The sequence below is a fragment of the Cyrtonyx montezumae genome, unplaced genomic scaffold, assembly GCF_038088225.1.
Source record: "Cyrtonyx montezumae isolate F1298 unplaced genomic scaffold, pur_monq_1.0 scaffold_6, whole genome shotgun sequence".
Lineage (NCBI taxonomy): Eukaryota > Metazoa > Chordata > Aves > Galliformes > Odontophoridae > Cyrtonyx > Cyrtonyx montezumae.
Window position 1 is genome coordinate 6516748 of NW_027072067.1, and position 11424 is coordinate 6528171.

Below are 11424 nucleotides of genomic sequence, written 5' to 3' on the forward strand. Positions count from 1 at the left end.
TCTTCACATTCCTTACAGGCTTTCCAACGTGACATGCTGTTGGAAGTGGTTCAGCATGCTTTAGTTATTTTCTTATGGTAAAATTAATTTTTTTACTACAGAAATCTGCAATTTCTAATCACTATTAAGTCAGTGGTCATAAGAGGTTGAAGAAGCAGGAGGCAGAACCTGCACGTACTCCAAACCCTGCTGACAGACACAGAAATGCTCATTTCCTGTCCTTTGTTGTTTCTCATTACTACCAAGGACAATATTGCTAATTACAGTTTATTGTGTAGGTTCTTGAGTCACGGTTCTTATCCTTTTGGCTGGGTATGATGGAGGTGCTCCAAGCTACTGTCCTACATCTCTGATGGATAGCTGGATGCTTACACACCTTGAAATGAACGAGCATCATGTTCTGCTACAGCTGGTCTAGAACTGTGGAGCCAGCATATTTACATCATGGCGAGTGCTGCTTGTGTGTCACGGGCATGCAGATGTGGACAATGATATTGTGTGGCTCAGAAGGCTGCAGCTGCTCTTGTACATACGCTTCCAATCTCCAAGTTGCTTTAACTCCCCAGAAGTTTGTTTTTCTCTTTAGTAGCGCTCCACACTTTAACATCTACTGTCTCCCGTGGCCAGAAGCGGGAGGAATCTGTTAGCAGCCCTTCAGCCCGGCTGATCCCCTTCTGCTGCGGGTATCGGCCCTGCTGCTCCGTGCCTGCAGCTGCAAGTATTTGTGCACAAAGGCTGCCATCGTGTGGCCTTGTCCCACCCTAAGGGGTGGAGGCCCTTTGCCGGCAGCCTTGCCCCCTCGTTGCTCTCGTTACCTATCCCCGGGTTGCTTTTCTGTTTTGTCGCTGCTGCTGCTCAGCTTGCGGGCGCAGAGTGTCTGACCGCAGGGACTGGGGCTACAGCACACCAGGGCGAACCCATGCCTGCCAAGCCGGGCTCTGCTGTTGCTGGGTTACAAACTGAGATACTCTGGCCTTTCTGTGCGTGGTGGGAATAAAACAGAGCTGAAAGCCTGTTCCAGACTACTGCCCTGCAAAGCAAAAATGTCGTTATGCATCCTGGACTTCCTGGGGAGTTGTGGTGTTTCTTAGCACAGAGATGCAGCTTAGATGCCAGCATCTCCTAAAGCACAGAGGACGGGAAGGTGACGGCACTAACCTCAGCCACTGTCCCTGCAGAAGCACAGCCCTCCAGGCTGCAAGCCCCAGGTGGCCAAAGTGGTTGCTTTTACATCTGAGTTTCTGTTTTCCTTAGAGTTGAAGTGGGGTTTTTTTTTTTGTTTGTTTGTTTGTTTTTGTTTTTCTGAAATATAAACCCTGCCTGATCTGGAAAGGAAGGAGAACAGAACTACTTCTTGCAAAACCAGCTGTTTCCCTGGCCTCAATTTAAAGTAATAATAATAAATAACCTGTGGTTTTGTGCTTGGAGTTGGTTGGGGGTTCTGAATCAGGAGACATGGTAGCACTTGCTTTGTGGTCATACAGAAAAAAAGAGTAACTGCTGTACCAAAGCAGATTTGTACACTGTTTAACTTCTTTCTTTTCCCTGACAGTGAAAAATCCACACCTTAAGAGCTTCTAGCTGATGGATGGATGCAAATAATGTAGGCTGGAGAGAGGAGGAGAACTGAATTATTCCAACCCAGTTCCTGTAGTCATCACTAAATATAGTGCTTATACTGATGCAGCATTTCTGGGGTGGTTATGAAATGTCTGGCATGCTCTGATGTTTAACAGCCTTTACGTATTTACATTAACAGACGCTGTAGCTGAGATTTAGCAGACAAAAGACGAGAGCTGAGGAAGCTTGCTGCAGTGCTGTCAGGCAGTGAGGCACTAGCCAGCTGCCTTGCTGTGCATCACGAGCCTGCATCTTGAGGCTTGCCACTGACAAGCCACCTGTTTTGATCATGTTTTCTTCCTACTTTTCAAGTGGGGAAATTCGTCAGAGGCCAGATTTAGCAGCTGTGGTCTCAGGGGCATCCAAAAATTACAGAAGTGCTGTTCCACATGCCTAACGGAGCAATGGAGGCTGTTAGTGGGTTTGAGCTCTGAAGAGAGATTGTGCCATGTGCACTTCTGTATTTCCTTTCATTTGTGATCTCATTTTTACTCAAACTTATGCAAGCATGCAGTGGGGATTAGTTATTCATATAATGGAGAGCAGAAACAAAGAGCTGATTATGCAATGCCCAGGATTCATGTAATTGGACATTAGACACCTACAAGGCAGATATCTACACTCAGTGCAGTTATTTCGGCTCTTTCTTGTACTCAGTGAGTGCTCATGTAGCTGTCTTAGGGCAAGCAAGCACTGATGCCCTGCAGCTCATATGTTTAAAGCTGAGTTCATGACAGCTGTGGGGGGGAATGTCCAGGATTGCATTTAAGAGAAAGGAAATTGTGTGATGATCCCTGTGTGTGCTCTCTCTTGCCCCTGAGATCTACAGCACTGATTCCTCTAGCCAGAGGAGGTTTTATGTTTAATAGTTCCTGATAGGCTTTTGCTCCAGGAGTTTGTCTAACAGCCTTTCAGCTGCTTGTGAATGGTAGTGTCTTTGCAGGATATCTCTTCCACACAGCAGGAATAGAACTGTGAAGTTCACAGTGTGAAGCCAGAAAAGTACATTAAGCCAAATTGACTTTTGTGACCATTTGCATCTCTTAGTCAGATTCTATTTGTTCCAAGTAGCAGGCAAGCTCTGAAGCTTGTCTGAAGTCCTGCCCTAAAGGGCCCAAATGCAGATACAATTTAATCAGACACTAAAAATTCAGGGTGCTAATAAGGGCTTAATGATTTAACAGCGATGAAGATGGAGACTTCTACACAGAGTGTAAGTTCATTACGAAGAACCCCAAAGTTTCAGATAGCCTTGCTAGAACACTGAGAACCCCAGGCCCTCTTTTCCCTTTGCAGTGTTTCTGTCTTCAGGAAGGCCATAACATCTGTCTGATACAGATGTATTACCAGGGTTAAGGCAGTGAATATTTATGTAAAGGTGCTACTCAATTGCATGGACAGCCCTTCTGAGTGGAGAAGTGGCCAAGGTGGTGTTAAAAAACCCAGTGACTGTTTGCCCCATCCTCCTTTTAATCTTTTAAGGAAACACTCGGTGTAGATGGAGCAGACGGTGCTAATTTCACCCGAGAATGAGCCATTCTTACAGGGACTAAATTCCTGCTGTTTAGTTTTATCCATGGAAGGAATCTACTTCTGCTCTTGGCCAACTGTGTCTTGTTCCATGACAAGGATTCACTGGGATGGTTCAGAAGTTGGAGCTGTGCCTCAAGCGTACACACCAAGACCTAGGGTGGGAGAGAAGCAACACAGACCTCAGTTACCAAACACAGTAAAGGAGCTGTGGTGCATTGCTCTGGGATTTGGGTTATTTCCTGGGAAATTAACTAGGCAAATCCAAAGGAAAAAAAAAAAAAAAGGAAAGGGCATAGATGCTCTCGGAGTATTTGAGATGTAGTTGAGGGTCTATTTCAGCCAAAATAAATAAGAGCTAGAAGTACAAATCAGCATGATGATTCAGTATCGATTATTCCTGTTTTTTTAAATCCTGAGGAAGACATCTGAGCTGTTGTTTCTTTCCCTATTTCTAAATAGATGCAAGGTAACAATGAGTCACTGACTAAAAATAAAAATAAGCCTCTTATTTTTTTTGCATCCGTAAGTAGGAAGTGGGATGTGCTGCATTAATCAAGGCTTGCTTGGAAGCCTTGTGTGGGCTGGGTGCCCTGAAAAGGGGGACCTGATAAAGCATTCCTTTATTGGGTGATATTACATCTCTCAGAAATTCCTCAGTCAGAAATACAGGACTTGGTTGAGAACTTTTTACAGCTAATATCTTTGGGCTCTTACTTTCTGTGTACGCAAGAGCTGTAGATGTGATTTCAATTGTAATCTACTAAGACTTCTTTGCACCAGTTTCTAATTTTGTGGATTCTGAGTGCGCTGTATGAAGCAACAAAGTTTTATTGCCCTTAAATATTTTCTCTTGTCTGTATTTCATCGTGAATGGCTCAGGTCAGGTATCAAAGCTTTGTCTCATTCAAGTTACTTTTATATTTTTATACAGAGGAGTTGCCAGGCTGGATCATCTGCCTCACAGCCCACAAAACAACATGGTCTGTGCTGTGTGCCCAGCCAGCTCAGGGGTCCCACTGCTGGGATTTGTTTATGCTACAGTAAATCGCAGCAAGCCTTCTAATGATTGGAAGGAAGCAAGTATGATTCCTAACAGTGCACTGTCTTTTCTCCCTTCTTTCCTCAAAGCTGTGTCAGCATCAACTGTGTATACAAAGCAGGGAGCTCTTGTACACCATACAAGCAAGAGATTTTTGTGTATTGCAATTAATTCATCTGTATGCAGTGCTTTGTCTGTCAGCTAATGCTCAACAAAACACTCTGTGAGATCAGTATGTTACGGCTGGAAAACAATACTCAGTTTCCACCATTTTAAAATGCTTCCTATGTTGGAGTTTAATAGATTGTTAAATGGGACTGGAATAACTTGATGTAATGGAGATCCTATGACTTAGTGAGATGCTGTAATAACTTCTGATTTTGCAGTTTTGCAAGTATCGTACTCTTTGTGGCTTAACCAGTAATTAGTCTTTGTGATACACTGTCCCAGAAGTTTGAGTTGCTATTAATTAATGACGGTCTTATGGTGAGCTCTATACCTAATCTGTGCACTTAGTGGGGAGAGAAACAAAGCAACAAGGCTGTAATCTGACTTCAGGGGAACCATGGATGTCAGTGGTGCCAGCAGAGAGCTCCCAAAGGAGCCTGAGGCTGCTCCCTAGTGCTGCACACACCTCTGAATCCGTATGCGGACATCTGAGATGATTTATGAAAAATCAGAAGACATAGGGGTTGTAGAAAGCTGCTTTTGTTCCAACAGACTTTTATTTCCAAATACTATAATGCACATCAGTGAGACTAAAATAGAAGCCCAAGTAAACTGTCCCTTGTTTTCATGTTTTTCTGTTTCGTTTTTTTTCTTGGTCTGTGAATTCCAGTGGTTGGTTGTTGTTGGTTTGGTTTTTTTTTATGTTGCTGTTATTTGTTTGCTTTTGTGCACAACTGTATTTTAGGGCTGGAAAAGATCAAATTGATGAAATTTCAACAGAACTGGGGGAAATATGAGCTTCAGGAGAGTTGAGGTGACACACTCCTGGGCTAAGGTTGAGTTCTGATCTCCTTCCTCTGCAGTAATTTTGTGCAAAGGACAAAGATGCATTTTATGTAAGAAATGAGCAAAGGGCCGTAGCTGGAGTGCTGGATAGGCAGTTTTGCTGAAGTGGTGATTTTGTTGGAATAAGTAACATCAGACATATCTTCTAGATGTCTAAGTTCCTTGCTTACCTGTTGTAGATAAGACTTTCTCTCTTAACATATGAAATTTTTGATACAAACACAGAAAATTTAATTTAATTGGTAGTATTCTTTTTACTCATAAAATGTTAACTGTATGTCATCAGTCTGTACATATGTCTCTGAATAGAGCCTATACCCAGGTGGATAAAGGGATATACCATGTGGTGATTAAAAACAATATCTTATGCAGGATATAGTTAAATCCCTGGTCCTTTCCTTTGACAAGAATTCCTCAATCACTAGCTTCAACTAGCCTTGCTTCTTTGCTACCTTGCAACACAGTGGGCTGTGTCAGCAAGCTAACCATGTAGACATGGCTTGCAGCCATTTAGCAGCCTTGGCTAGGAGTCTGGTGAGTAATAATGGCAGCATGAGGAAGAAGGAGACAAAAGGGCAGCATCTTCCCCTTTGTAAAGAAGTGATGCCATTGACTATCCTGTGAAACTTGATTTGCCCCAGGTTTGTGAGAATCCCACCCATCGTTCCTCTGTCTCCAGTTTTTCACTCTGTCTCTATTCCCTCTTGTGTTCTTGTATTTACTGGATTAAACACAGTCTTCAGAAACACCACAGTGTTTGTGGCACCTGCCTAAGAGCATGGCTTACTGTTCAAAGGGATGGAAATACTCACTTGTGTTACTGACAGTATTATTTGGATCAACAGATTTATAACTGATAACAAAAACAATGCTATTTGTGTTCAGTGAGAACACTTGGAGAAATAGAGCATAACAACAAGGGATTTTGGTTAAGCCTTTAAGGGTTTTAGAACATACACTATGCGTTAAAGGAGACAATACTTAAGTGGCCCTATGGACATATGCCAAACACCCAGATTATCTGAGAACAAAAACTCTTAAGAGCATGGACCATGGGATTTCCTGAGGAACTGGAGCAATTAGGAGTGGGAGTTATGCAGCCCTATTTCAAATAAGCCTGCTTTGCATATGGAAATAACACTTCCCAAGAGAGCTGGCAACAAGAAAGCAATAATATCACTTTTGTTTATGTCTTGAGATGAGTTTTTTGTTGATTCTTTCCTGTTTGCTGTAATCACTTGAGGGCTGTGGATTGGCAGTTTGTGTCTGGGTTAGCTGTCCTGGAAGAGCTGCTGGTGGGCTTGGCCTTGTGCTGGTCAGAGCTGAGTAGAAAAAAGTTGAAAGGGAAAGGTCATTGGAAGGAATAAAAGGCAACTTTGTTGAGACATTTCTGGGATTTCCCTGCTGCTCTGCTGTGCCTATAACAGCTCTGGTGTGAGAAGTGCTGGTCCTCACATTCTGGGCACAACCTGTTTGTGCATGTGCTCATCCGATGCTGGGAATCACTTTCAGAAGACAAATGTGCTCAACAATATTTTTTGGCAGCAGGGGGATACTGAAAGCTCCTGGGTTTAAAGCACTTGAAACAATATTTTTTTTTTCCTTAGTAATCATAGTTTTTATTGCTTACACTGCTCTGCCGTGCTTCCTTCACTGTGATGGAAAATGGGTTTGTTCCATTCCACTTGCAGTTTTTAGCAGGAGCTAGGAGGCAGCAGTTAATGGGGGTGCTGAGAGAGCTGTTGGTGGGTGCCTGGCCTCGTCCCCCAGCTGCAGACCCCACTGCCCTTGTGCCTGTTCCTGCAGCTTTCTGTGGGGTGAGGTGCCGTCACTGGGGTACAGGAGGCAGTTCCCATGAGTCTGACCTGGGCAAACTTGATCCATAGAATACTCATGGGAAAATCTCGTGTTGCCCTCAGTGTGTTTTGCAACTGTTTTGACTTTCAGTTCCTTAGAATGAAGCACAGTGAGTTCTTTGAATCTTTTCCCCACAGCCAAAGGGCAGGAGGGAAAGAAGGGGACCATTCTGAGCTGAACCTTCCCTAGCAGGACTTGGCCAGCTGCAGATCTGGTGAATGACTTTCACACGTTTGCTTCAGGGCTCCTCTTGTGCAGAGCCACAGTGCCCAATAACAGCTCTGGCTGTGGGGAAAGCAGGGAGAAATGCTTATTAAATAAATCTCTGAGTGACAAAGTAGAAAAGTATTTATTCTGATTTCTCAAAAAAGCTTGGAGAATTGCATTGCTGGAAGCAACCGAGGGATATAAAGTAATCAAGTAAAAAGCAATTTCAGGTTATCTCTGGAGAGTCCTGCTGGGATGAACTAAATCAAAGTCTTGGGTAATACAGCAGGCAATGAGCTGAGGCAGCTGAAAAGCCAGAGTGTATTCATTCCAGCTAATTCTATTACAGAAAGGGGAAGAACAGGCCTAATCTTCAGCAGGACAGGAAGGGCAGCTGGGGAAACTCATCAGTCCCTCTAAGCACCTCCAGAACTTATTTAGGGGATCCTAATGAAGTAGAGGATCTCAGGACCAAAGGGAGTGAGAGATTCAGCCAAAGCAGAGGCCATCTAACACCAGATGGTCGTGAGCTGAGGATGTAGATACAAAAATGCATAAAACTGAAATTAGTCCTGGATTAGAGAAGAAAGGAAAAGATAAATGGTTATGTTAACTGGGCACTCAGATGACTTCCATCTGGTGAATGCAATTTAGGGTAGGTTGCATGTCTTGGGAGTTTGTATGAGAACAGGCACATGGAAAAGACTTGTGTTTCAGCCTAGGTAGGCAGCCCCATGAAAACTTTAGTTTCTTAGTACGAGACATGTATAAAGTCCTCAGAGATGATGTGGAAAAACGATTTATAGTTAGGTTTAGAAATTCGTGCATCAAAAGAATTGAGAAGTAATATTGACTTTATAAAGGAGGTGTGGGGATTTTGTCTTTGTTCAGAATTCAAGGTAAGGCAAAGAGGCAGAGATGATGTCTGTAGCTGAAAAGCCTATTTGAAACCACACAGAACCACACTGTATCACTTGTCTTGAGAAACTGTAGTTACATGATAATCTAACAATTTTACAAGGTACAAAATGTTCACAGCTTCTTAGGAAATGAGACCTGTGGGCGCATTCTCATGTAAGTATAAAAATGTTGATGATATAAACCTTCCAGCTTTATACCAAGGGGACAGGTCAGGATTTGGATGGGTTATCCTGCAACTCCCACCTTATTTCTTTTATTTTTGAAACAGTTCTTGCTGATGGGCGTGGCAGGCCCTGAGCCACATTGTGGTGGCTTAGGGGCTTCAGGGGAGAAGCTTTGTTTGCAAAATAAATTAGCTGATGGATATGATAAATAGGTTTTAATCTACTCAGTTTATCTGTGAAATTTTCATTCACCATTCAGACATCATTCTGAACTCTCTGGAAACCCTCTTACCAGTAACAGTTTATCTGATGGTGCCTGGAAACCCCAAAGCTAGGTGTAAACTTCTGTGGGCCCTCATGGAGAGGCTGGAAGTGGCATTTGTTCCCTGGTCCAGCCTTACCCACTAGCACTACTAATGACCTTGACAAAGGACAAGCCCTAAACACTGACGATCAGGGTTTCCTAGGCCATCAGTTTCTTCCAGATGGTCACTAATCCTCAGAAAAATGTGTGCTGTATCTCAGTTGTTAATACCTAATTAACCCCATAATAGCAACAGTTCTGCTACAGCTGCAGGTTTCATTTCCTCTATCCCAGCTGACTGCATAGTAGACCTTGATGTTTTTTCGATAAAGGTGTATGCTTTCTAGGAGGTGCATCAGCCTGTAACCTATCAGTTACATTTGGATTGCTGAAGAAATGATCCCTGTGCAACATTAATATCATATGACAATCCATATAGCTGAAGGATCTGCATTAGCTGTGGAAAAAGACCTGCTTCTCCCAGGATATATGCTGTACTGCTGCATGCAAAGCTCCTTTAGAAGCAATAATGCAAAGGATATGTGCCAGCTTTAATATCTTCTCTTGCAAAAAAGGTTCCTTCTCAGGATGGCCCTCAACTTTTGTGCACTGCAGTGTGTCCTCTCAGGATTCTTGAGAGCTGTTGCTGTCCCACTTGGAGCAGCAGTGAGCTTCTGTGACTGAATAGATAAACGTTGTGAAGAAAAATAGTTACCTCCTGCATCCATGATGATAATTAAGAACTACCAAATTCTACCAAATTTTGTTTTATGTTTTTCACTCATTTTCCTGAGTCTGCTTGCTGATCTAAGCTTTGAATTAGCTTCAGTGGAGGTGGAATTAGGCTTAGGAACAGTCTAACTTAGGTTTAAAACTTATTCAGACCTTCAAGCCTGCCTAAACCTCCCCCTGGGATTTCTGGATGAAATATCTGTATGGAGAGTTCCAAGGCATCGCATCTGATCAAATCGATCTGTTTTAAACTTGGATACCAGCCCACACTGAAATCTGTGAACTTCTCTTCCAGATCTTCACCCGTTTTAAGTTCTGTGTAAATTAGTGAGAAGACAAAACCTGCGAGCCACGCCTGGTACAGAATAGCATAGATCTGTCAGACTGTCCACTAGGTGGAAGTGTTACCCGGTCCCGCGTGGGGGATGCACCGCTGCAGCAGGGACAGAAGCATCACAGAGACATAAGGCACACAAATCCTTCCCAGTGCCTTCGTCAGCCTTCCTGCCACCAGCACGTTCGGCTCCACCGAATGGAGGAGCACAACAAAAGGATCGATGCAGCATTTAAGGAACACGTTTGCACATGGCACTGCAGTGTGACGTGGATATTTTTGTTCTAGTGCTGTGTTACAAAAGCTGCAGAGATTCAGGTAGTGCTGCACGAACAGTGAGGGCAGGGAATAAAAATGACGGTGAAAATCCAACAGATAGTGGTAGGACAATGGGGAACGGCCTTAAACTAGTAGAGGGGGGATTTAGGTTGGAAGTCAGGAGGAAGTTTTTCACTGAAAGAGTGGTGAGGTCCTGGAATGGGCTGCCCAGAGAGCTGTGGATGCCTCATCCTCACAGGTGTTCGAGGCCAGGTGAGATGAGCCCCTGATCTAGTACTTGAGCTAGCCCTGTCCATGCAGGTGATTGGAGCTAGATGATCTTTGAGGTCCCTTCCAACCCAAGCCAGCCTGTGATTTTGTTCTGCTTCTGCAGCTACTGTTGTTGCCTGGGCTCTAAGAGACCCATATTTCCCTTTTATCTGTTTCTGCCATCTTCTCCCCAGTTATTTCTTTATTTCTCCCTCCTTTTCCTTTTTTTTCTTTTTTTTTTTTCTTTTTTCTTGTTATTCAGAAGATGAAATTCTGTATAAACCCTTTCTCTATTATCTTTCTTATCAATGCTTCCTTTCTCTGGTATTGATCTACTGAGCCAGCAAACTGGTTCTCACAGAATAGTGCTCTTCAAGACGACCAGAAAGAGCAGCACTGCTGCGGTACTTCCAGACATGGTGAGAAACTGTGAGCTCAGAGAGAAAGGGCAGAAAGCACCTAATGCACTGAACTTCGTGAGTGTTCCCCATGCAGTGTCTTTGCTGCAGTGTTGTGATTAGCAGCATGTAGATCCTCAGCACCGGAGCACACAGTGGGACTGACACACATTGCTCTCTGCTTCCAGCATGGGGCTTCAGTCCTTTCCAGGCTTCTGTGCAATTGGGCTTGGCATATCAGCCCTGTGCCCTCCTGGCATACTCTGTGTTCCCACACTTCCATAGTTATTTGGTTTTGATAATCCTTCCAGACAAGCTTGGCTCTTTAAGCAACTACTTTTACCTTTGTCTCCTTGTTAATAACCTCCACGCCCTCTTTTTTTCCTCTGCTCTTGTCTCAGGTCCCATCATGTTTATCTCCCATTGGAAGTGCCCTGAGGCTAGGGAGTAATGTGTAGTTATGAAAGGGATGATTAAATCTCATCATTCTGTAGAAATTACAGTTAATAGCATTTTTAAGAAGCCAAGTGAATATGTACTGTAAAAGCGATGTTCTATGGAAGAGTTATTATATGACATTAATGTCTTTAAGAAATCTGTTTTAAATCTTACTTTTTGTCCAAAACCTAGGTAAGCCATTTATAATCTTATGCTGCCTTTATTCATCCTTTGTTCATGCAAAAACCTCTGAATGTGGCAAGCTGTTGCCTTGGATTCTTTACCACAGTACGCCATGTACTGCTAAAAACTGTGCTTGAAATAGCGAAATTTAA